The sequence below is a fragment of the Cervus canadensis genome, chromosome 15 (assembly GCF_019320065.1).
Source record: "Cervus canadensis isolate Bull #8, Minnesota chromosome 15, ASM1932006v1, whole genome shotgun sequence".
Taxonomy (NCBI): Eukaryota; Metazoa; Chordata; class Mammalia; order Artiodactyla; family Cervidae; genus Cervus; species Cervus canadensis.
The window spans coordinates 46,367,487-46,395,359 of record NC_057400.1 but is presented as its reverse complement, the minus strand read 5'-3'; the positions used below and the strand labels follow the sequence as shown (position 1 = coordinate 46,395,359).

At 36.8% G+C, this 27,873-nt stretch overlaps 1 protein-coding gene and 1 long non-coding RNA gene across 2 annotated transcripts in view; one reads left to right on the top strand and one right to left on the bottom strand.

Moving 5' to 3' along the window:
• Window positions 1-27,873, top strand: part of SCN9A (sodium voltage-gated channel alpha subunit 9) — a 164,569-nt gene that overhangs the window by 22,604 nt on the left and 114,092 nt on the right. The gene's annotated exons all lie outside the window — the stretch shown is intronic.
• The window catches only part of LOC122453743, a 173,704-nt gene continuing 154,600 nt past the window's right edge, over window positions 8,770-27,873 (bottom strand). The window contains exon 5 of the long non-coding RNA XR_006273155.1: window positions 8,770-8,861. This is a non-coding gene — a long non-coding RNA (uncharacterized LOC122453743). The remainder of the gene's footprint in view (window positions 8,862-27,873) is intronic.

Sequence of the window (27,873 nt, the reverse complement as noted above, 5' to 3'; positions counted from 1 at the left end):
CTCACATCCATACATGACTACTGGAAAAACCATAGCTTTGACTAGACAGACCTTTGTTGGCAATGTCTCTGCTTTTTAATAAGCTGTCTAGGTTCGTCATAGCTTTTCTTCCAAGGAGCAAGCGTCTTTTAATTTCATGGCTGCACTCACCATCTGCAGTGATTTTGGAGCCCAGAAAAATAAAGTCTGACACTGTTTCCCCATCTATTTCCCATGAAGTGATGGGACCAGATGCCATGATCTTAGTTTTCTGAATGTTGAGCTTTAAGCCAACTTTTTCACTCTCCTCTTTCACCTTCATCAAGAGGGTTTTTAGTTCCTCTTCACTTTCTGCCATAAGGGTGGTGTCATCTGCATATCTGAGGTTATTGATATTTCTCCCGGCAATCTTGATTTCAGCTTGTGCTTCTTCCAGCCCAGCATTTCACATGATGTACTCTGCATATAAGTTAAATAAGCAGGGTGGCAATATACAGCTTTGACGTACTCCTTTCCCTATTTGGAACCAGTGTGTTGGTCCATGTCCAGTTCTAACTGTTGCTTCCTGACCTGCATACAGGTTTCTCAAGAGACAGGTCAGATGGTCTGGTATTCCGATCTCTTTCAGAATTTTCCACAGTTTATTGTGATCCACAGAGTCAAAGGCTTTGGCATAGTTAATAAAGCAGAAGTAAATGTTTTTCTGGAACTTTCTTGCTTTTTTGATGATCCAGTGGATGTTGGCAATTTGATCTCTGGTTCCTCTACCTTTTCTAAAACCAGCTTGAGCATCTGGAAGTTCACGGTTCACGTACTGCTGAAGCCTGGCTTGGAGAATTTTAAGCATTACTTTACTAGCATATGAGATGAGTTAACTGTGTGGTAGTTTGAGTATTCTTCAGCATTGCCTTTCTTTGGGATTGGAATGAAAACTGACCTCTTCCAGTCCTGTGGTCACTGCTGAGTTTTCCAAGTTTGCTGGCATATTGAGTGCAGCTCTTTCACAGCATCATGTTTCAGGATTTGAAATAGCTCAATTGGAATTCCATCACCTCCACTAGCTTTGTTCATAGTGATGCTTCCTAAGGCCCACCTGACTTCACATTCCAGGATGTCTGGCTCTAGGTGAGTGATCACACCATCGTGATTATCTGGGTCGTGAAGATCTTTTTTGTACAGTTCTTCTATGTGTTCTTGCCACCTCTTCTTAGTATCTTCTGCTTCTGTTAGGTCCATACCATATGAACAGTGATCATAGTTCTGTTTTAGTCTTTAAAATATCCTGGAAGTAGAGACTCACAGACATAGAGTAAAAATTTATGGTTACCAGGGGGAAAGAAGAGAGGAGGGGTATTTAGGGACTTTGGGATTGACATATACGCACTGCTAAATTTAAAATGGATAACCAACAAGGACCCACTGTATAGCACAGGGAACTCTGCTCAATGTTATGTAACAACCTGAATGGGAAAATAATTTGAAAGAGAAGAGATAGAGGTATATGTATAACTGAATTACTTTGTTGTACACATGAAACTAGCACAACATTATTAATCAAGTATACTTCAGTATAAAATGAAAAGTTTAAAAAAATAAGTACAGCTCCTAAGAAAGCAAGTTAGGAATCTTCTACAAAATTACAAACATACGTATCTTTTACCTTAAATAAATAAATAAGTAAATAAATAAAATACCCTAAAGAGGAAAAGTTTCTGTTTGTAGATAAATGCAAAGTTCATCTCTTATGAAGTAATCAAATTTATTATTCTTTCTTAAGAACGTTAGGTGTGCACAATAAATTGGTAAGAAAGTTGATAAAAATCATGCATAATAGTTGTTATAGGTTTTGTGTACTTAAAACGTTATCAGGAAATATGCTAAATGAATGATTAGAATGTACTGTACACTTAAAATGTTCTAAAGAAATGTGCTTCATGTTTAAAATGCATTGTCTCATTTTTTCCCCTAAAATGAACTTATTGGATAATCATTTTCAGTCCTGTTTTCTGATGCAGAAACCAAGCTTTAGAGAGGTTGACTTGCCCCCAAACACAAGCTTAGAAGCAGTAGAGATGGGATTTATATTTTTAAGTGATAAATGCAAAATATGAAGTTGTGTGTATATAGAATATTATTAGTGTGAAAAGAAAAATTAATAGTTACGTATGTGTTTATAAAAACACATAGATGGATACATAGTTGTTATTTCAGGATAGGAGTCTGGGTGGCTGGGAAACAAAGGAGAGAGGGAGAATCAGTTTTTGTTATATGTACCTTTGTGTTTTGTGGCTGTATTTATTCTTCAAAAACAAATGTAAGGATGCTGTTTAGAGTGAAAAGTGAGTCATAAACCTGTAGTTTTGGCCCAGCATTTCAACTTAAAAGTACTCTCTTCTTGGAGCTACTGATTGCTCTGAAACTTTGGGCTGTAATCAAATAATAGATCCTCAAAAATACATCTAAACTGAATTTGAATGAATGAATGATGCAGGTGAGTGTTTAGCGTACCATAATGTATATAAGAATACATGATATTTTTAGCCTTATTTAGAATATTCATCTCAATTAAATAAATTTCACTATACAAAAATTTGAAATGCAGTAAATTTTATACAGAAGATCTGAGAATGTGCTTGACCCAAACACCAAGAAAAGCAGAAAGGCAAAAGTTGGGTTGGATGAATCCAGTCAAGGTAAAATGAGCAACCTCTCTTAAGCCTCAGATATGACTCCAGGGACTGTGTGATTAACTCATTCCTAGGTCTGTGATTCCAGAAATGTATCTTGAAAATAAAACTCTGCTCTCACACAATGAAAAAATACGTATGCATAAAAAAGTATGAACATTCTAATTATAAAGTAACTATATAGCTTTGTAAAATAGCAATTATTTAATTCTATTTATTTTCAAAAATAAGGTTTACCAAAGACAAAGGTTAAGATGACAAACTGGCAAAAAAATAATAGAACTTTTGTGAAAAGGGACCAATGTCCTTAGCATAAAAGACTCCTTATCAAAGAAAGAAATGATGAAAACCCCAATAGAGAAAGGACTAAGAGAGTAAGAGAACTGAACTGAACTGAAGAGAGTAAGTAGATTTATTAAAGAAGAAACAGATGTTCCATGGAATGCACATTTTTAAATGTTTTTTTTATCAAATTGGTAAGCATTTTTAAAATTACTATATTTAATATTGCTTGGGTATGGAAAAATATATGCTTTTATATTGCTAGAGGGAATGTACATTTTTACAGCCTCTCTGGAAAGCGTTTTGGCAGTAGGTGTGTGCCTTAAAAGGACAAAGGAAATACATCAAAATATCATCAATAATTTGCTTTGAATAGATTACTTTTATTTTAATCTTTATGCTTTTCAGTGTTATCTAAACATACCAATGAAAATTTACTATACTTATATTCAGCTATATTAATAACTTGAAATTAGTTATATGTACAACTTTCTTCAAAGTATCATATGTTGGATTTAACAGTAAAGCCATAGCTTGGACTCTACAGACCTTTGCTGATAAAGGTCCATATAGTCAAAGCTATGGTTTGTCCAGTAGTCATCTACGTATATAAGAGTTGGACCATATGGAAGACTGAGTGCTGAAGAATTAATGCCTTTGAATTGTGGTTTTGAAGACTCTTGAGAGTCCCTTGGACAGCACGGAGACCAAACCAGTCAATCCTAAAGGAAATCAACTTTGAATATTCATTGGAAGACTGATGCTAAAGCTGAAGCTCTAGAATTTTGGCCACCTGATGTGAAGAGCCGACTCATTGCAAAAGACCCTGATGCTGGGAAAGATTGAAGGCAGAAGGAGAAGAGGGTGACAGAGGATGAGGTAGTTGAGTAGCATCACTGACTTAATGGACATGGGTTTGAGCTAACTCCGGGAGATGGTGATGGACAGGGAAGTTTGGTGTGTTGCAGTTATGGGATCGCAAAGAGTAGGACACAACTTAGTGACTGAATAGCAGCAGCAACAACAAAAATATTTTCTGTACAACTTGGCCTTGTTATTTACCTACAGATTTTAAATAAACTGCATTGTTAATGGCAACATTTAAGCTGGAATTAATCAACAATCTAGTATTGTATCTGTGCCTAAGTTTCTGTAATAGTTGAGTAAGTTACCACTTTTCTAGAGATCCAGACATTGGGATATTTGTCCTTAATCACGTATATGTTTCAAATAAAGTATTTGCAATTTGGGGATGCTCAACCACTGATGAAATGGAAAAACATTCCTAATGAATTTTTAGGAGTGACTAATATAATTGTGAGTATACATGACTAGTATAATTCAGAATAGAAGAATTTTAATATGGATTTTCCAGTAGTCATGTATGGATGTGATAGTTGGACCATAAAGAAGGCTGAGCACCAGAGAATTGATGCTTTTGAACTGTGGTGTTGGAGAAGACTCTTGAGGGTCCCTTGGACTGCAAGGAGATACAACCAGTCCATCCTAATCAGCCCTGAGTATTCATTGGAAGGACTGATGCTGAAGCTAAAACTGCAGTACTTTGGCCACCTGATGCAAAGAGCCGACTCACTGGAAAAAGACCCTGATGCTGGGAAAGATTGAGGGCGGGAAGAGAAGGGGGCCACAGAGGATGAGATGATTAGATGGCATCACTGACTCAATGGACATGGATTTGAGCAAACTCTGGGAGATGGTGATGGACAGGGAGTCTGTGGGGTCGCAGAGTCAGGCATGACTGAGTGACTGAACTACAACAACATTTGATTAGGTGATGTTTACCATACTAGTCTCTCTTCCTGTCTATCAGATCAAGCTTTTAACTTGAGTCGTTTTGGTTGTTAGAATACTGCTTTCACTAAGGCAGATAGATAGTAGCTTTTATTTTGCTATCATTAAAATGAGAAAAGACAAGGTTTTCACTTTCAATTGCTCAGTCCTGTCCAACTCTTTGTGGCCCCTGTAGCCTACCAGGCTCCTCTGTCCATGGAATTTTCCAGGCAAGAATACTGGAGTGGGTTGCCATTTCCAACTCTATGGGTTCTTCCCAGCTAAGGGATCAAACTCGCATTGGAAGATTTATTCTTCACCACTAGCACCACTGGAGTAGCCCCAGTTTTATATTTCTTGCACACCTGAGGCTACACATAAGGTAAAGAATTGTTTCTAAATGTGTTTTAATTTTTTAGAAGGGGAGAAAAAGTGAGAACACCATAACTTTTTAAAAAATTTCTGATGTAAACTCAATGACATGACAGTTATTAATTACTGTATTTGAAGATAATCTTAAAATATTAAAAACTCTCAAGTATTCATAATTTTATTAAATAATAATTGTAGTTCACTTACAAATCAGTGTGACATTTACATTGCCTTAAAGACAGGGTGCTCGATTCTTCCTGTTTTTGGGTTAGAAGAAGTTGTCATTCTTCGTATTCAACAAGTTCCTGTGACGTCTAGATGCCACGCAATACGCTAGTGATAAAAGATATCCAAGACAAGTTTCCTGTCTAGGGAGCTTAGAGTCTGGTTGAAGAAGACTAATGAAAGAATGGAGACTAATGAAAGAAAAGAGGCATTATAAAAAATATGATAAAAATATGTACTGGGGGGTAGGTGGAAATGCAAATTAGATAGGAGAGGTGAGAGAAAGAGAAGCTGATGAAGAGTTGAATTTATACTTGAGGAAAGAAAGATAAGAGATGAGATCAGATCTCTTCATATAAGAAGTGCTGAACTGAATTTTTAAAGTAATGAAATGATCATAATAGTTGAAACTGGATAGAAGGAGCAGCATAAGAAAGCAGGGGTCATAGAATAATCTGGTTGCCATTTGGGGAAATGAAATGTAAAGAGATGTAGCTAGAATGTGGTAGGCACAAATAGGGGAAGGAAAGAGGCTATGCACCTGGCTAGGAAAAGTTTTCTGTGCTTTTCCCAGCCATGGCAGATTATCCTGTAGGCAGCTGTCAGCTATAGAGGATTTTTTTTTAGCAGGGGAAGATTACTGAATTTCCCATTATAAAGGCAGGGTTTCTTGTACATTGAATGAATATTAGAACTGACTGAATTTCCTTGGTACTAGTGAATTACACGCTGTAGCACAACTCTTTTTCCCCCTAAAGGAATTATTTTGGTGCTTCAATAAGAAAACAGATACAATGGAAATATAGGGTCCTTAACAATTTTAAATCTTGGTCTAGAGAAAATAATTCATTGTTCCAACAACCTCTGATACTCCTAAATTGAAATCCGCTAATGTGGCCCATGTCACATGTACAGAAATAACACCCAATTTTCAACTGATAGAGGGACCAAAACAGAGAAGTATGGAAACCCAAAGCCCCTTTTCAGGTGGAAGGCTCAGATTCCTAATAAAGGCTCGGTTAGGAGTTTCATCCCTTTTTTTAAAGTTTGAAAATCTGACTATATTCTTATAATTGTGGGGGCAAAAGTATTTTGATAAGATATAGCAGAATATCTTACAATATTATTGTAACTAAAGGGGAAAATTAACAAATTTGAAGCAGAATATTTTTAATGAATTCATTTAAATTCTAAAAAAGATACATTCAGTCACAGCAACACATGTATTTTAGCTAATGATTAATAGTTTGTGACTGAGAATTGCCTTCCTAAGGACTTCTTTACTTCCGTAGGTCCTTTCTAGGGCGTGATTTGGGTTCTTAGTTTCCGCCTTTCTGTACTTTGCTCTTACATAGGGTTTTTTTAGAAAGTTATCATCATCATTACACTATCATCACATCATTACATCATCACTACAAGGGCTTCCCTTGTGGCTTAGCTGGTAAAGAATCCGCCTGCAATATGGGAGACCTGGGTTCGATCCCTGGGTTGGGAAGATCCCCTGGGGAAGGGAAAGGCTACCCACTCCAGTATTCTGGCCTGGAGAATTCCAGGGACTGTATAGTCCATGGGATCGCAAAGAGTCGGACACAACTGAGTGACTTTCACCCTTCACATCACCATCATTAATTTGTCATTGTGTTTCATTTTTTGAATTTCACTTGTTTAGATAATATTTTTTTTCTTATTTTTTTTTATTAGTTGGAGACTAATGACTTCACAACATTTCAGTGGGTTTTGTCATACATTGACATGAATCAGCCATGGAGTTACATGTATTCCCCATCCCGATCCCCCCTCCCACCTCCCTCTCCACCCAGTTCCTCTGGGTCTTCCCAGTGCACCAGGCCCGAGCACTTGTCTCATGCATCCAACCTGGGCTGGTGATCTGTTTCACTATAGATAATATACATGTTGTTCTTTCAAAACATCCCACCCTCACCTTCTCCCACAGAGTTCAAAAGTCTGTTCCGTACTTCTGTGTCTCTTTTTCTGTTTTGTATATAGGGTTATCATTACCATCTTTCTAAATTCCATATATATGTGTTAGTATGCTATAATGTTCTTTATCTTTCTGGCTTACTTCACTCTGTATAATGGGCTCCAGTTTCATCCATCTCATTAGAACTGATTCAAATGAATTCTTTTTAATGGCTGAGTAATATTCCATGGTGTATATGTACATGTTTTACTTCTTGTCTCAGGGCAAAAGAGTGCACACGTCAACCCATGTAAATATTTGTTGAGTTGAACAGGCTTTATTTTTTTTTTCATTTATTTTTATTAGTTGGAGGCTAATTACTTTACAATATTTTAGTGGTTTTTGTCATACATTGACATGAATCAGCCATGGATTTACATGTATTCCCCATCCCGACAGGCTTTAAAAGTACATCATTAAATCACTATGGATTTATCTATTCTAAATTTTCTATTAAGCTGTCTGAAGGAGAACTGTGTAAAACTGAAATTCATTTAAATTATAATAGGAAATGTACCAATATTCCAAATTAGCAGTTTTTTCCCATTTTACAGGCATGAGGTTTATTTTCTAGTCACGTCAGTATAATTTCAACATTGTATAATGTGTTGCTTAAGAACATGCAGAAGAAGAAAGGACAGTAGAAAAGAATATTTGTGATATAGTAGATATCATATATAATTTAGCCATATAATAAAAGATTATATTATAATGGCGGCTAGACTATGTATGTTTGATATATATATATGTATATATATAATATATATATGTATATACTAGTGCAGTGTGTTATAATGTTTTCTATTGCTGTAAGATAGTAAAAATAAGTATATATACAATATATATATGTATATAATATATATAATGGGATAAAAGACATTTTAAGGACTGTATTATTTTACATATACATGTTCGTAGGTGGCATCAGGTATGCTGATATGCTTCATAATAATTGTTTAAAACTCCAGAATGAAAAAAAAAAAAAAAAACAAAAAAACTCCAGAATGAGATTTGTTCCCATTATAATCAAGCAGGATAAGGCATTTTGAAAAAAAAAAAAGAAAGGATTTATTCTCTGGTAATTAAAATTAACTATATGAAAAGATTTGGACTCTGTGATTCCACATGGTTTTTCTACCCATCCCCCAAGCTTAATGACTTAGATGATCCTGTTGTATTCGCTTGTCCATAGCAAAGACAGATGGCTCAGCCAGGGAATTCTCCACTAGCTCTGCCTCTCTGAAACCACAAAGTCAGGAAATATAATCAGAGTGCTCAGCTGAACCAGAGCAAGAGCTTTCCTAATGGGTAACTGTGACTTGAGAAATTACATCCATTAGATAAAGTGATTAAATATACATCAGTCCTTTGGCAAGGGAGCCATGAAGATATTGCAATAGAACATCATCATGTAACCCATCTCTCCTGCTGGAAAAAAGAAACATGTCTTTACCTTTGACATGTATCATCTCGAAATTCCTCAGCTCAGTTTCAGGGAGACATTTTTTTATAACAGGATTTATATAGTTCTGATTTTCTGTGAACTAGAAAACATACAAAACATTACAAAATATTTCAGAATCACTCATTCCCCCACACTGTTTTTGTTTTATATTGTTTTTCTTCCTGTTTTAGGCATTTCATGCTTCAAGTTATTTTTTTAATTCTTCCAATAGAAGCCATTTGTGTCCCCAAATTAGACTTTTTAACTTAGATATACACATCTTAAATATATACTTAGAAAAAAATTTTGTTGTGCCAATGTTCATGCAGATTTCTCTTAGCTTTCTAAATAGTTTATGTTAAAATCATGTTAAAAGAAAATTTAACTTTAAAAAGAAATATCACTATCAAATCGCATTGACCTTGAATATATTTATAGTTCTAGAGATTCCTGTTTCTTACTCTTAGTTATAACTACCTTTTGATTAATAATACACAGCCCATCATATATTAATATACTTGCTACTAACCTCCTTGAGTTAATCCATGCATTTAAAATGTTCTTTTTAAGTGATGAATAATCTTTCACTTTATCCCTGGTGACCATCAGCAGATAACTGCAAGATGACTGACAGAAAATGTGTTTACAATTATGGACTCATAGATAACTAAGTTGAAAAACCCTCCAGAAGAGTCAACTTCCTCACTTTATAGATAAATCCCTGAGCACTCAACTTGTGTCTATCATAACAGAAAGCACAGTTAAAGACATGAGCAAAAGTAATCATCCTTTTTGAAGCTTCTTTAGTGGATTCCTGAGCACACTTATATACACACTAATTCCTCTCCCCCCAAATCCAGATTTCTCTCTGTATTCTTTTTTTATAATTAATTTTATGTATTTATTTATGCTGGATCTTCATCACTGGGCAGGTGTTTCTCTAATTGCAGCGAGCAGGGGGCCACTCTCTAGTTGCAGTGTGTGGGCTTCTCACTGTGGGGTATCTCTTGCGGAGCGTGGGCTCTAGAGCACAGACTCGATAGTCGTGGCACCTGTGCGTAGTTACTCCATGGCGTATAGGATCTTCCAAGATCAAGGATCAAACGACTGTCTCCTGCATTGGCAGGCAGATTCTTTACCACTGAGCCACTGGAGAAGCCCTCTCTTTATATTCTTAAATCTCCAAATCCTCATCTTACAACAGTAAAAAAACAAATCCTTCTGTAATTACCTGTAAATTATACATGCAGGAAAAATGGAACCAGAATTTTAATTCAGAAAAGTACCTTACAGATGTATAGTTAAAACTTCCCATTGTATAAATGTTCTTGGTGCCAGAGGTAGTTTAGCTATAATGTAGCAAGTTAAAGTCAAGTCTATGAAATCATTTGTTGGTAGAAAGGCTTTGAACTAAAAATATAACAGACCTGACATGTTTCCATGAAACATTTTTATGTACACGATGACTCTAGATTCCTATATGTACTGCCCTCGGTGTCTGCTTAGAGTGTTTAGTAAAATTATGCCATAACTTACAATGTAGTGCAGATATTATAGTTCACAGAATTGACAATATTTTAATTCTCTCTGGCCATTGAAAATGTTCCATTTAATATTCCAAGATTGGGAGTTGAGGAAAAAGTATTCAATAGATAAGTAAAATATGTGGTTCAGTGCAGAAATTGAAATAAATAAAATGGATTATATAGAAAATTGTATAGAAAATAACTATGAGAGAAAACTGGAGATCTCTTGTGTAATTTTGACATTTCTCTTTTATTGAGGTCTTGAGTTTTGAGCTTCTTCTAACCTCTTTTGGATTAAGGAATTGAGAAAAAAGTATATAACCATTGAATCAAAGTTTGTTGTCTGCCTACTATGTGCCTCGTTATGCTAACCATTAGGAATTGAAATATGAATAAGATGTCCAATTATGATGAGAGGAACTACTTTGGAGATTTAATTAAAGTTGTCCTGGGTGAAATAATCCTTGGGCTGGCTCCTGAAGGATGAATGGGAATGTTCCATTGGACCAGAGCCACTTAGCTAGATTTCTGGATAGGTGTGTGGGCCTGAATTTCAGGGAATGAGGCTAGGATCACTGAAGAAAGGCTTTTGTAGTTAATCTCATAAACCAAACATTGATGATTTTTATTTATAAGTAGAGAAGTGATGTTGTCAGTTTTTATTTACCACTTTGATATTAATATGTAGTCTGTAGATTAGAGGTAAAGAGTGAAAACCTAGACATAAGAAACTATTGTGATAATGTAGATAAGATGTAAAGAATAAAGAGACAAGCTGTGGGGGTGTAAAAGGAAATGAATTTAGGGGTGATTTAAAAAGAATAATTAGTAGGACTTGTTGACTGGATATTAAGAGACTATTCTGAATCCCCAGTTGGTGATATTTGTTACTTCTAGTACTGGCTACTGGTTAGTTGAGTCATTTAAATGATCAGAGTAATATAAGAGTATAGGAAAAATAGATAAGAGGTTGTCAAATCTGAAGGACATATCTGCTGCTGCTGCTAAATCGCTTCTGCTTGTCTGACTCTGCGACCCCATAGATGGCAGCCCATCAGGCTCCCCTGTCCCTGGGATTCTCCAGGCAAGAACATTGGAGTGAGTTGCCATTTGAAGGACATATCTAGGTTGGAAAATAATTGTTTTTTTCATGTTTTTACAATGGAAAGCCTTTCCATCCTTATTTTGTGAAAAGACAATCCATATGATAATCAACAAACATGTGCACATGTGCAGAGGTGCTATTTTAGCTGATTTCCATTGGCTCATGAGTTGACTGCTACCCGATGTCCTCTCTGAGAGGCACCACATGATAGCTAGGAAGTGGGCCATCTCTCTCCCACATGTTCTTCCTGTGTGTGCACCCGATGTGAGTACCTGCCATCTTCCTATAGGAAAATGGCTCAGTCCCTCCGGAACATGGTCATGAAAAGTTGCCAATTCCTTATGTAGGTCCTGCATCTATTGAAATTCAAATTCAACTGGGCACCGCATATTTTATCTGGCAACCCTATCCTATATTTTTCTAAAATGTTCATCCTTTTCTGTATCCTCATGACCTCGTTATATAAGCTCTAGATCAGAATGTCCTCTGTAAATTCTGAGACATGAACTTCAAGTGCACATGAAGGATGGGGTCAGGGGAAGATCATCTACCAGTCAGTTCCAGGTACTTCTGACAATAATTCCTGGATTTATTTTCAGTGTTGTAATTTACCAATGACTTCACATAAAACCTTAATGTGTTTATAACTCAGGCAGAATGATGGAATAATAATAATAACAGGGCCCCAGGTGTGTTTTGAGCATTAATTAGTTAATTATGGAACAGTTGAGAGGCATACTAAATAGCATAGAATTCAAGGCTTTTCACTTCAATTGGGGGTCCACTTAAATAGCGCTTTACTAAGCCAGGGAAAACAAATACAACTTGCCCATGAGGTACACAACCCACTAGGAAGGCTGATCTCCTAGTGTGGCCACTTGCATGAAAATATATCCCCTGGGTGTCAAAGGCTTTCTAAGAGCAATGATTCATGAACCTCTTGGATTTTTAGGATGGTATTATGAAAATATTTTCATCTATACTCTTAAACAGTTACTTGACTTGATTAAAATATTTTATGCTTTGATCCAGAAATTCCAGGTGTAAGTGGAAATGACAGAATACTCCAAAAAAAAAAAAAAAAGAAAATCCTAGAGGGGAGAGGGTGATGAGTTAGGAAGATGGAGAGAGTGATGCGTGGGTCAGTACCTAGAGATTTTAGACAAACTTACAATACTAATGCTTCTATTTTATATTCTCTAGATTCCATTCTTATTAATTCAGGATCACTGTAATACATAAAAATATTTTTTAAAAAAGAACAATCAGCAAATTGATGTGGAAGAGGAGAAGACATGTAGATGACTCAGCCCCAGTCCCAATTCCCCACCCTAATCTTCATGTGAAATAGTCAGCCTTTCATGCAAACTGAGTTCTGTCCAGTCTGAGGCTCAAATGATTTAAATAGTTCTCTCAAAACTATGGTGCAGGTGGCTTGTCTTCTGTATTTTTGTTGTTTGAGTTTTTCCTCTCCTGGCTTTCCCACCTACTACTAGAAGTCATATACTTTATCATGTACATTTGTATATTATACGCCTTTTTCATTGAGCATGACATTCCCACCTGAACCCATGCTTTAGAGAGAACAATGATAAATTTCTCTGCACCTGTTCTATGTTTAGTAAGTTTCCAGTTCCTTTTGGTGTCAGACAATAGCAGGTATCTCTGCAGTCCCTCAGGTCACTACTGTGCTTGGTTTGTTGTCAAGGTAGCAGCTGAACTATATCTTTCACAAACAGATGGTAAATTTTTTTCCAACTTGAGCAGAGCACCTCCCATTCATTAGCAGAAATGCCCCTAGAGACCCATCTCTATGTTGTCTACATGGCTCAAGCATTGTATACTTTAAAATGTCTAACATGTACAGTGTTGAATTGTTTTAAAACATTTAAGTATCCTAGTAAATCCTCTGTGTTGAGATGAATAAAAGGGGTTCAGTTTCCCAAATCAAGACTGAAAAGGTCTATGAGAAATGCCAAGTCATGGTAGATTCATTTGGGAAAAACCGAGAAAAGTTTTGTGCAAAAGATTCACGATCTTTGGTATTAAATTTTGGAATTAAGAATAGACCTAAATAATGAGATTTTCTGATGATCTTTTCCATATGTATATCCCCTGAGCAAGCCCATTTTCTTCTTGAGAAATTGACTAAGGCAGGAAAGAGGGGGCAAGTGTTAGGGCATCACTAGTCCTTCTTCCCTTGTTTGTTTACAAGTGGTGAGACAAATTACCTCCCACAGCAGCACAGGTTAATCAAGAGGCTCAGAGGAGCAGCGGATGAGACTCTCCTTATTGATATTTCAGTAAGACTTCTCCATCTTGGTGGTTTCAAGGCAGATGACAAAAGCTCCTCAGCCTATACATCCCAACAAGCAGACCTAATGACATAGAACCTCATCACGTGTTCCAGGGGGGCGATTTTAAGTGTAGAATCTCCCATGTTTTAGCAAGGATGCTAGGCCATTGTTTTTTAACTAGACTGGAAAGTCTAACCTGTAATACCTTGGTTCAAACAGTCTTTGGTTTCTAACAGGTTATAACTTTAGAAAAGAAATTTTCTTGGGGTGAGAAAAATACAGGGTAGGCACTGTTAGTTTTATTTTGGGTCAAGTTGATAGTAGGGAAAACATAGCCAAGGATATGATCCTTGTTCCTAATACTAACAACATGGAACTTTGGGAGCTCGGGAAGAAGGTAAGCAACAAATGTTCTCACCTTCAGCAGAACCTTCTGGTAAATATACTTGTTCTGTTTGTTTGGTTTTTATTTTATTGGTTTTTAAGTTTCTTTATTGACTTGAAATCCCTGTTTATACTGTGTGTTCTCTTATAACTTGCCCTTGTATCTCAGTCAGTATCCCCCTTTTCCTCTATCACATTTTAAAGGGTCTACTGACCTGAACATGATGAAAACTTTCAAAACAGGGAGAACTGAGTTTAGCTTGCCTCGGCCCCTTTCCAGTATAATAGTATCAAAGAAATGTCTCTAAGTCTCCATAAATTGAGATGAGAAAAATAACTGTCTCTGAAAGGATTATAATTCTAACACAGTACTTAATGCTTCTATATATTAGTTTTCCTCTATAAAACAACCAAACCCCACCTTCGCTCAAAAATCATGTTCTCTCCTGATGGCATTTATAGTTTTATAAAAGCTCTCTTATCACTAGCCAATTTTCTAAGCTATGCACACCACAACTCAGTACCAATTTTGTCCTGAAATTACCTAAAGATAGCCTAAGAGTAGAGATTCAATGAAAGAACTTTGGGAACTCCTAAATTGAGATATGTATCATCCAGCTGCAATTTGCTGGCTATTCTATACAGATGAGAGCTGAGGCCTCTATTTAGGCCACTTGATGCCCATCTTACATGGCAGCTGTGATATTTTAACTCCTGCAGTAATTGGGGTTGTATTTGCAATACAATCAGCTCAAATCTAATTTATCAATTTTATGAGGTCTGAAACATGGTGAGAGCTCCCTTTCAGAGCCTTGAGGACAAGCTGCTCTGCCAAGATAACAGAGGGCATGACTCAGGCTTTTCTGACTTGCACTCCTGCTTCACATCAGACCCATAAAATTTTATGTTTAGCGACTTTCTCCTCCCATGTGTTTTGGATTTTCTCATCTAAAGACACAGCTATGATGTCAGCGGTGGGAATTTCCATCTCTGGGTTTATTATCTTGAGGAGTTTTTCCTGCTTGGACAAAGGATTTTAGGTGGCTTTCTGTAAAACACATGTGAAAGGGATCATTAAAAGGAATTTCAAAATAAATTAGACATTATTGGCAGTGAAGAAAACAAGCAGCAGGAAACTTTGTTTTGTGTTTGACAGAAGGGCTTCCACATACTGGTATGTTGCTAGGATGATGATTATTTATACAGGTCAGATACATCTTCTTAAGGTTTGTCCTCTAGTCTCTTTTGACCAAGCCCAATACTCCACAAGGTTGAATGACTCTGATGACGCATGAGTAGGAGGATGTCTTTTTAAGCCAAAGCATATGATTACACATCCTTAGTTTTATAAGATGATTTCTCACCAAAAGGCTTTACTTTGTGGTTTCTTATGGTTCACACTTCTGATAACTCCTAGGTGATGGTTAATGGTTCAGTGTTTTTAGGTTCCAGTGAAATAATAGATACTAAAAAGCCTCTAACTGTTGTCAAGAAGCAACAGTTAGAACCGGACATGGAACAACAGACTGGTTCCAAATCGGGAAAGGAGTAATTCAAGGCTGTATATTGTCACCCTGCTTATTTAACTTATATGCAGAGTACATCATGCGAAATGCCAGGCTGGATGATGCACAAGCTGGAATCAAGATTGCCAGGAGAAATATCAGTAACCTCAGATAATGGAGATGACACCACCCTTATGGCAGAAAGTGAAGAACTAAAGAACCTCTTGATGAAAGTGAAGAGGAGAGGGAAAAGTTAGATTAAAGCTCAACATTCAGAAAACGAAGATCATGGCATCCGGTCCCATCACTTCATGGCAAATAAATGGGGAAACAATGGAAGCAGTAAGAGACTTTACTTTTGGGGGCTCCAAAATCACTGCAGATGGTGACTGCAGCCATGAAATTAAAAGACTCTTGGTCCTTGGAAGAAAAGCTATGACCAACCTAGACAGCATATTAAAAAGCCAGAGACACTACTTTGCCAACAAAGGTCCATCTAGTCAAAGTTAGACTGGTTTTTCCAGTAGTCATGTATGGATGTGAGAGTTGGACTATAAAGAAAGCTGAGCACTGAAGAACTGATGCTTTCAAACTGTGTTGGAGAAGACTCTTGAGAGTCCCTTGGACTGCAAGGAGATCAAACCAGTCAAACCTAAAGGAAATCAGTCCTAAATATTCATTGGAAGGACTGATGCTGAAGCTGAAACTTCACATTGGCAACCTGATGCGAAGAACTGACTCATTTGAAAAGATTGAAAGTGGGAGTAAAAGGGGACAACAGAGGATGAGATGGTTGGATGGTATCACTGACTCGATGGACATTAGTTTGTGTAAGCTCCGGGAGTTGGTGATGGACAGGGAAGCATGACGCGCTCCAGTCAATGGATTTGCAAAGAGTCAGACACGATTGATCAACTAAACTGAACTGAACTGAAAAAGCTTTATAAAGTTAAAAATATATATATATATCAAAATATGCTTTTAATGATGCTTCATTGATTCTAAATAATATGATGTAGTTGATCATTTTTCAATTAAGTATATGTCTGTGCCAGTTCAGTTTGGTTGATTGCAATGTGATCCTCCTAAAGCTAATGCAGTGGATTGGATCCATATAGGAACACTTAGCATTTATTTCTCCATGGAAAGATACTTTATACTCTCAGACAGTCCTCCATGACCCTAGCCAGTTATCCACATAAGCACAGAATTGAACCTTAGCATTTTGAGTTTTAATATTTTATTGAGTCGTTCTTACATTCAGCACCCCTCTCAGCACCATCTGTATAAATAGATGGCTTCACATGCACTGTCTATTGTAATGCACACAATAACATTATGAGGAACAGTACTATTGTCATCACTTCTTAGATGAGCAAACTTGATCTTAGATAAGACACTAATTCATTACACACAATCAGAAAACGATAGGACTGGATTTCAAAAGCTCATTTGTCTGACTTGTTCCTAATACAATACCATGTTCCTCAAACCAAAGGCTGTCTTTTGACTGATTTTGAAATGTATAGAATAATTCTTGGGGTGAAAAAAGCAAAGTTTTATTTCCATTTTTTCCCTTTCCCAAAAAAGGTATCTGGCAGGTATTTTGCATCAACTGTAACTTCTTTTTTGAAACACAGACATTCCCAGTTCTGTAAAATATTGACATGTGTAATATCTTGGGGCTTCAATATGTAAAGACTTCTTGTTTTTGTTTCAAAATAAAACACCAGTTATAATTCTAAATGGGTTATCTCAAATATTTAATTTTCTATAAAACTGGTAAAGGATTTGACAACAATTTTATGTGCTCTCTTTTTCACCACACTGAGAAAAAAATCAATCTTCTAATTAATTTATATAAATTTAGTGTATATTTCACCGGCACTAAATTTTTTGTTGGGTTGGCCAAAAAGTTCATTTGGGTCTTTTCCAAATACCTATAAATGCTTACTATAATAATCATTTACAGCCAGAAAAATCTGAAGGAATTTTTTTGCCAACCCAATAGTTAATTTTATGACACCTAGAAAGATGTAATACAGATATGACAATTAATTTTGATGTTGAAAAAAATTGCTAGTTTCAAAACCTAAAGTATTCTGTGTTCTAAAAGTATTTTTGCAGTATGAAGGCAGGAATAGATAGGGACATGCTTGCCAGGGTTCTCCAGGGATGTTTTGGTGGTGGATTTGAGGCCTGAGCACGTCAAATTAATTGTGATTTGAACATGGGAAAGGCATATTCTGCTGTCTCCAAGTGGATTATGAACATCTAAGAAGGATGTTTGAAGATTTTTTTTAAAAGTGTTGCCTTTAAATTTTCGATCTTTTATGTCCACTTTTTAATGTATATGCTATTTTGTAGTTGTACATGTAGATTCTTTAAAATTTAGCAGTGGTACAAATTCATGTACTGGGAGATGCTCAATTTATTATTATTGTTATTATTACTTTGCTAGTAAAAATGAGTCTGGGAGGTTTTCTTAATGATAAGGATTGCAAACATGATCCTATAAGTATCACAGTCTTAAGGAAAGGCAGGAAAACTAACTGTAGGAATTAATTGTAGGGCTCATGATTGGCCTAGTCACAAACATCTCTATATGGCATTGACTGAGTAGATTGGCCTCACCACTGATTAAAATCATTTGTGTTTCCTAGTCAACCTTGAAATAACACAATAATTCTACCTTATTTTGAAGTAAATATAATGTATTATTATAATATATCTAATATATATTGATATATATTTATTTGCTCTTTTTTCTGTTTGTAAGTTATCATAATTTCTCAGATGTCAAGGACAGAATCTTCATGACAAGATTTTGGAAAGTATATGCAGTCATCACTCAATTGATTATTATTTTGATAGATATTTATACAACACCCACAGAAATAAGTCTGAGACATTTCCTGTGTATTGACCTCGTTATTCTGCAAGTATGCTTACAAGACAATAAAAGAGAGCTGAGAATCTCCTAGTTTTCATAAAATTAAGATTAAAGCTTGCCTCATATTTCCTGAATGAAATGACAGGTTAATATTATTGATGAAATGATTATGGCTTGGCTTCCTTGAAGCATAAGCTGTTTTAGTTAAAAAAAAAAAAAAGCAATTAGGAAAATAATAAAGAAATGAAATAGCAATTCCTCTTCCATTTTTCCCTTTCCTCGTATTGTCATAAGCAAAAGTAATACAATAGCCACTAATTATAGGAAACCTCTCAGACTTTGTAATTGGATCTCTCATTTTCCCCACATAAACTAGGAACTAAAAATTTCCTCACGCAAAGGCCTGGTTCACTCTCTTGAACTCTCAATAGTGTGTCTTTATGAGAACCATAAAAAAAAGAGAGACACATTTAGACCTATTGGCTAAGCTGGTTCCTTTTTCAAAAAAGAGCAAATATGTGTAGGCTTATTATGGTCAATTCTTCCATCTACTATCAAAGTTTAACCCATCTTAAGCATAATGAAGTGGTGGAAGGCACTGTACTCAAGCTCAGAACTTGACCTCTAGTCATGATTCCAATATTTCCTTCAATATAACTTTGCAAATACTAAACTGTAAAACTTGATGTCACCATTTATTTTTAAACAGAATCTCTACATTTTATATTTCAAAGTATTCCCATATGAGAAGCAGGTATAAAAATTATAAAACCATTGTAAGTCAGTGTATATTTATGTAAGTCTATGTTATTCTTGAATGTAATGTTTCAGTAACCAAAATGCTGAAGAGGCTGAAGTTGAAAGTTTCTATGAAGACCTGCAAGACCTTCTAAACTAACACCCACAACAGATGTCCTTTTCATTAGAAGGGACGGGAATGCAAAAGTAGGAAGTCAAGAAATACCTGGAGTAACAGGCAAATTTGGCCTTGGAGTACAAAAAGAAGCAGGGCAATTAAAGGCTAGCAGAGTTTTGCCAAGAGAACACACTGGTCATAGCAAACACCCTCTTCCAACAACACAAGAGAAGACTCTACACATGGACATCACCAGATGGTCAACACTGAAATTGGATTGATTATATTCTTTGCAGCCAAAGATGGAGAAGCTCTATATAGTCAGCAAAATCAAGATTGGGAGCTGACTATGGCTCAGATCTTGAACTCCTTATTGTTTCAAATTTAGACCAAAATTGAAGAAAGTAGGGAGAACTAATAGACCATTCAGTTATGACCTAAATCAAATCCCTTATGTTTATACAGTGGAAGTGACAAATAGATTCAACGGGTTAGATCTTATAGACAGAGTGCCTGAAGAACTATGGATGGAGGTTCATAAACTTGTACAGGAGTCAGTGGTCAAGACCAACCCTAAGAAAAAGAAATGCAAAATGGCAAAATGGTTGTCTGAGGAGGCCTTATAAATAGCCAAGAAAAGAAGAGAAGCAAAAGACAAAGGAGAAAAGGAAAGATATACCCATTTGAATAGAGAGTTCCAAAGAATAGCAAGGAGAGATAAGAAAGCCTTCCTCAGTGATCAGTGCAAAGAAATAGAGGAAAACAATAGAATGGGAAAGACTATAGATATCTTCAAGAAAATTTGAGATAGCAAGGGAATATTTCATGTGAAGATTGGTACAATAAAGGACAGAAATGGTATGGACCTAACAAAAGCAGAAGATATTAAGACGAGGTGGCAACAGTACACAGAAGAACTATACAAAAAAGATCTTCATGACCCAGATAACCACAATGGTGTGATTACTCACCTAGAACCAGTCGTCCTGGAATGTGAAGTCAAGTAGGCCTTAAGAAGCATCACTATGAACAAAGCTAGTGGAGTTGATGAAATTTCAGTTGAGCTATTTCAAATTTTAAAAAATGACACTGTTAAATTGCTGCACTCATTATGACAGCAAATTTGGAACTCAGCAGTGGCCACAGGACTGGAAAAGGTCAGTTTTCATTCCAACCTCAAAGAAAGGCAATGCCAAAGAATGTTCAGACTACCACATGATTACACTCATCTCACACGTTAGCAAAGTAATGCTGAAATTTCTCGAAGCTAGGCTTAAACAGTACGTATACCCTGAACTTCCAGATGTTCAAGCTGGGTTTAGAAAAGAGAGGAACCAGAGATCAAATTGCCAACATCCGCTGGATCATCGAAAAAGCACAAGAGTCCAGAAAAACATCTACTTCTGCTTTATTGACTACACCAAAGCCTTTGACTCTGTGGATCACAACAAACCATGGAAAATTCTTCAAGAGATGGGAATACCAGACCATCTGACCTGCCTCCTGAGAAATCTGTATGCAGGTCAAGAAGCAACAGTTAGAACTGGACCTGGAACAACAGATTGGTTCCAAACTGGGAAACGTCAAGGCTGTATATTGTCACCCTGCTTATTTAACTTCTATGCAGAGTACATCATGAGAAACGCTGGGCTGGATGAAGCACAGGCTGGAATCAAGATTGTTGGGAAAAGTATCAATAACCTCAGATATGCAGATGACACCACCCTTATGGCAGAAAGTGAAGAGGAACTAAAGAACCTCTTGATGAAAGTGAAAGAGGAGAGGGAAAAAGTTGCTTTAAAACTCAACATTCAGAACTAAGATCATGGCACCTGGTCCCATCACTTCATGGCAATTAGATTGGGAAACAGTGGAAACAGTGACATACTTTATTTTTGGGGGGCTCCAAAATCACTGCAGATGGTGCCTGCAGCCCTGAAATTAAAAGACGCTTGCTCCTTGGAAGAAAAGCTATGACCAACCTAGACAGCATATTGAAAGCAGAGATGTTACTTTGCCGACAAAGGCCCGTCTAGTGAAGGATATGGTTTTTCCAGCAGTCATGTATGGATGTAAGAGTTGGAGTATAAAGAAAGCTGAGCACTGAAGAATTAAAAGCTTTTGAACTGCGGTGTTGGAGAAGACTCTTGAGAGTCCCTTGAACTGCAAGGAGATCCAACCAGTCAAGCCTAAAGGAAATCAGTCCTGAATATTCACTGGAAGGACTGATGCTAAAGCTGAAATTGCAATACTTTGGCCACTTGTTATGAAGAACTGACTCGTTGGAAAAGACCCTGATGCTGGGAAAGATTGAAGGTGGTAGGAGATGGGGGCAACAAAGGATGAGATAGTTGGATGGCATCACTGACTCGATGGATGTGAGTTTGAGTAAGCTCCAGGAGTTGGTGATGGACAGGGTGTGCTGCAGTCCGTGGGGTTACAAAGAGTCAGACATGACTGAGTGACTGATTTAATCTGAACTATCCGTGCATTGGAAATGTATTTTTATTTTTTTTGCCTAAAAGGGTGCTGTCAAAGGGTATTGCTAAAACAAATTAATTCTTTAGAAAATAAGTTGGCATATTTTCTAGCCTTTCCCTTCTCCAGAGCATCTTCCCAACCCAGGGATTGAACACAGCGCATAGCTCAGTTGATAAAGAATCCGTCTGCAATGCAGGAGACCCTGGTTTGATTCCTGGATTGGGAAGATCCCCTGGAGAAGGGATAGGCTACACACTTTAGTATACTTGGGCTTCTTTTGTGGCTCAGCTGGTAAAGAATCTGCCCGCAATGCGGGAGACCTGGGTTCAGTTCCTGGGTTGGGAAGATCCCCTGGAGAAGGGAAAAGCTACCCACTCCAGTGTTCTGACCTGGAGAATTCCATGGACTGTAAAGTCCATGGGGTCACAAAGAGTCGGACATGACTGAGTGACTTTCACTTCACTTTCACTCCCACATTGCAGGAGATTCTTTACCAGCTAAGCCACAAGGGAAGCCCAAGAATACTGCAGTGGTTAGCCTATCCCTTCTCCAGGACATCTTCCCACCCCAAGAAACCAGCTGGGGTTTCCTGTATTGCAGGTGGATTCTTTAACAACTGAGCTATCAGGGAAGCCTGGCATATTAATGTCTGTCAAAAATACAAAGAAATGTAGATATAAAAATAAAGTATAGAGCAAGTACACAAAACCATGTTCTTAGCATAAATTTGTGCATCAAGAAGTAAACTTCATCATGCAATGAGAGGACTAAAACATTGGAAACCTGATAAAATAAAAATTAGAACACCTAGAATCAGTAGGATGAATTGAAAGAAAATGAATCAGAACTCCATAGTGGAACTGATGTGGAAGCAGTGTTTGGTAAAATACACATGTGTCTTTGGGCTTCCCAGGTGGCGCTAGTGATAAAGAACCTTCCTGCCAATGCAGGAGACTTAAGAGATTTAGGTTCAGTCCATGGGTTGAGAAGATCCCCTGCAGGAGGAAATGGCAACCCACACCAGTGTTCTTGCCTGGAGAATCCCATGGACTCAGCAGCCTGGTGGGCTACAGTCCATGGGATTGCAAAGAGTCAGACACAACTGAAGCGACTTGGCATGCCTGAACATATGTGTCTTTGCCTTTAGATTATATATATATCAATATTAAAGTTGTATAGTTTGAGAAAAAACACATGTCAAGTGCAGTCAATATAAATTATAAAATTTCTAAAAATATTTTCTTTTTAGCTTGTGTTATTTGGGAGTTTTGTTTTCTCTCATTTTCATTAAGAGATGGGTTTCCTATTTGCTTCCTTCCTCCCTCCCTCCTTTCTTCCTCTTTCTTTCTTTTAGCTGTAATGCAATAGAATAAAACTAACCAGTTTGTAGACATGTGTATCTTATGGTTTCTTCTCAACAGATTAGCCAGTTAGGTTTCTTACCACTGAAATAGGATGTGGAATTCTAGAGTATTGGAGAGAATAAATTTCTTCTTGTTTATGTTGACAGCAAAAGTGTTGTCACAACATTTGCTTTTGTGGTAAGAGAGCTTATGATTTGCCAGCTATAATATGCTGCCTCTCTGGGTAGTGGACATTAGTTTCAAAAAGAAATGTCATAAGCGATGTTTTATGTATTTATATTCTGCACTAAGGTGCTCATTTATTTTATATTTTTGCCGTATTATACTGAGATTATTTAAATGAAAGTCAGTTCATCTTACTGAGATGATCTTTGTACTAATATCAAGTTTCTTCTTTGCAGTGGTGAATTTATAATTAATTAACCAGTACTTATTCACAGACACTTGGATATAAGGGACTCAATTTTGTTAATGTATTTCTTTTATTTAACTATAGAGACTTGATATCAAATATTGAAACAAAAGGCAATAGATTTAAGAAGCTTCTCTTCCACCTTCATAAATTCATTATGTTTAGGGATGGGGGCCTATAAAAATACAAAGACCAATAGATTTGTTGTACTTCTACAAAATATGAGAAAATGTGTTTCCTCCCCAAGGCATATCTTTCATGTTCTCTTTTCCTCATCTATTTTTGCATATTTACTAATCTTTAATTACAATAAGTCTAAGTTACAGACTTAGAAATTCCCAAATTGTGTGCCTGTCAATAAAAAATTGCTGCCTATGAAATCTTTTTCCTTAACACATTAAATATCAGAGTTTGCAGTTACTTGTTCATGCCTTTAAGGAAGTTAAGAGCAAACTGAGTGTCATTTTAAATTTGATTTTCAAAGAGCAGTGTGACAGAAATGTGACATAATCACACCAACAGATTGTACCTTCTCAGTGTTACTGATGTGTAGACATTCCTCAATTAAGTTTCTGGGGATTGTTTTATTTAATTATGAAGGCAGTTTACTAGATAAACTACTTGCTGATTTAATTTCTAAATTCAAGCCTGCTAAACAAAGCCAAATGAATCATCAGTTAAGAACTCCAGTGACTCACATATCAAGACCTTTGTGACGGGTACATCCTCTAAGCCATGTACTTCTGCATTTTGAGCTTTTAAAATCATTAATATCCCTTATCTAGTGTTATCTTTTTTCCCTACATTGAGAATCAGCAACCTTAGTTGCTTAGTCTTGACTCTGCTTCACACAGCTCTGTCATCTTGGACAAAGTCACACCTCGATGACATTTCAGTTAACATGGTTGTGAATTGAGAGGTCTGACTTAGATTTCTTCTAAGTTCCAGTGACTCTAGAGTAGAGTTTTTATACTGGATTAGTGAGTTGTAGCATGTAGATTTAACACACATGCACACATACTCAAGGAAATGAGGGTAGACTAGAAGAGAGAATATCTGTATTATTTATAGTAAGAATAAATGTTATTTGTGAAGTTTGTTTCAGATATAAGTGAACATGTATACTCAGCCTCAGTGTAAAGTTACACTGTGAGTCATGGTCATAAACTGTGAGGACTTCTCTAGAATCTTACTGAGCTTCCCCACTCTGTTTATAATGGTTGGTTTGCAAATACAAACTTAAATAACACCTGTTCCCACTACAGATTTTTCCTTGTCTTAATAGCCTTAAAAACACCATGTCCCCAAACAGTAAACCTCAAAATAAAGCAAATACAAACCAGAATAATTCATGCCTGGAATATGTATGATGTAATTTTTTGATTATATTAAAAGAAATCATGAGGGAAGGGAGGCACAGGAGGGAAGGAATATATATACATAAAATTATGACTGATTCATGTCATACGGCAGAAACCAACACAAATTTGTAAAGCAATTCCACCAATTAAAAAAAAAAAAAGCAGAATGTGCTCAAGGCACTAAATAGTATTTTGCTCTGTTAAGGTGAGGTGCATTTTAAAGTATTTTCTGCATCCTAAAAGCCCATTTGGTGGTTAAATTTTAATGTTGACTTTGCTGCACCCTATTCCTTTCAGAACAATGAGTCTGATCCTGCCGTCCAAGATTTGCATATTAAATCAAGATGATTAATAATTGTTGAGCCTCAGTAGATAGTAATTAATGTAGTGTACTTAAAGTATTCAAATTGTCTTTTTATTTCTAGGCTATAAAGTAGATTTTAGTACTATCTTGGAAAATCTTGGTTTTGGAAAACTCCAATTAGGAAAAATTATTTTAATATAGCCATTTATATGCAGACCATTTGGACCAAGGTCTGAATGTACTATAGTTATTGAAGTCTTATTAAAATATTACCTCTGGATTCATGAGAATAGTCCTTGGAATTTTCTTATAAGTGAAACTGTTATTTTGCTGTGCTTGGAACTTCCTCTTAAATGGCACCTATGATGTAGTCACTTTGTGCTCTTCTCTTTGGAAAAATAATACTAATTATGATATTAAAGTTGTTCAATTATAGGGTTGTTTTTATAGCTGTCTATAAGGACTGTACTTCTTGAAGCACAACCTGCTTCTTGAAACCAACCTGTGTGGTAAGATGTCAAACACTGAATAGGACAATTTTTAAAAATTAGAAATAATTGTGAAAAATGAAATAATGTTTCATAAATGTAAAAAGCAGAAGCACATGAAATGTGTTTCCATGTGGTATATGATGTTATTAAGAGTGATTTAATTCAGTTAATTGGTTTAATATGAATCAAATTAATATCACTTAATTTGATAGTTATTCAATATTGCTTCAGCATTATATGGAATTACATTCCAGTGCTAACAATAGTGACCTGAACACAGTAGCTTAAACTCCCATATGCAGAGTACATCATGAGAAACGCTGGGCTGGATGAAGCACAAGCTGGAATCAAGATTGCCAGGAGAAATATCAATAACCTCAGATAAGCAGATGACACCACTCTTATGGCAGAAAGTGAAGAAGAACTAAAGAGCCTCTTGATGAAAGTGAAAGAGGAGAGTGAAAAAGTTGGCTTAAAGCTCAACATTCAGAAAACTAAAATCATGGCATCTAGTCCCATCACTTCATGGCAAATAGATGGGGAAACAGTGGAAAGGGTAGCTGACTTTATTTTGGGGCTCCATAGTCACTGCAGATGGTGACGGCAGCCATGAAATTAAAAGACGCTTACTCCTTGGAAGGAAAGTTATGACCAACCTAGATAGCATATTAAAAAGCAGAGACATTACTTTGCCAACAGAGGTCCGTCTAGTCAAAGCTAGACTGGTTTTTCCAGTAGTTATGTATGGATGTGAGAGTTGGACTATAAAGAAAGCTTGAGCGCCAAAGAATTGATGCTTTTGAACTGTGGTGTTGAAGAAGACTTTTGAGAGTCCCGTGGACTGCAAGGAGATCCAACTAGTCCATCCTAAAGGAAATCAGTCCTGAGTGTTCATTGGAAAGACTGATGCTGAAGCTGAAACTCCAATACTTTGGCCACCTCATGCGAAGAGCTGACTCATTGGAAAAGACCCTGATGTTAGGAAAGATTGAGGGCAGAAGGAGAAGGGGATAACAGAGGATGAGATGGTTGGATGGCATCACCGACTCGATGGACATGATTTTGGGTAAACTCCGGGATTTGGTGATGGACAGGGAGGCCTGGCGTGCTGTGGTTCATGGGGTCGCAAAGAGTCGGACATGACTGAGCGACTGAACTGAACTGAATGGAAGGCCAAGATAGACATCCAGGACTGGTCTAGTGCCTGCAAAAAATCAGTAGGTACCTACACGGTCCTTCTTCTTCTGTTACTTCTGACTTCCAGCCAGAAGTTCCATTATAGTAGAAGATGGTTGTTGGAGTGCTAATATCCAAGTTCAAGTCAACAGAAAGGAGGGAGGACTCAGCTTCTCCTTTTTCAGGCATCTACAAGGATGTTCCATCAACACTTCTTACATTTATTTAGTCAGAACTAGTCACACCCCTACCTGTGAGGAAAACCGAGTAATGTAGTTATTGAGTAGGGCCAATAACCCAGGATTCTTGTGTAAAGAAAGAGAGTGAGAGTGAAATATTAAAACACATACATTTCCTCTTTTGTTCCAAATGATGGGACCATTTTGGGTTTTTTAAATTTTTTCAAGAAGCAGTCTCATTATCAAGTAATAATGAAGTTATATTGTGCTTTTTATTCAGAAATAGTTACAAGTTTACAAAAACTTTTTATTCAGAACAAATTACAAGTTCGGGAAAATTATGAACTCTTTCTACTGAAAAAGAACTTTAAGATCATCATCTAAATTTTTCATTTTCCCAGTGGAGTAACTGACACTAGGTTAAGCTGTGTAAACCCTGCTCCGGGTCTCATGGGTGACAAGAATAAGAGCCAGAACATAAATAATGGTTTCCTAAGGTTCCTACTAATACTCTTCCTACAACATAATGGCATAAAAATTGCTGCACAGATTCCTATAGAAGTGGTTAGTCGCTCAGGCGTCTCCGACTCTTCGCCACCCCTTGGACTGTAGCCTGCTAAGCTCCTCTGTCCATGAATTCCCCAGACAGGACTGCTGGAGTGGGTAGCCATTCGCTTCTCCAGGGAATCTTCCCGACCCAGGGATTGAACCCTCTCTCACGCTGCAGTCAGGTCTTTACCGTCTGAGCCACCAGAAGAGGAATGCCTATGAAACCACT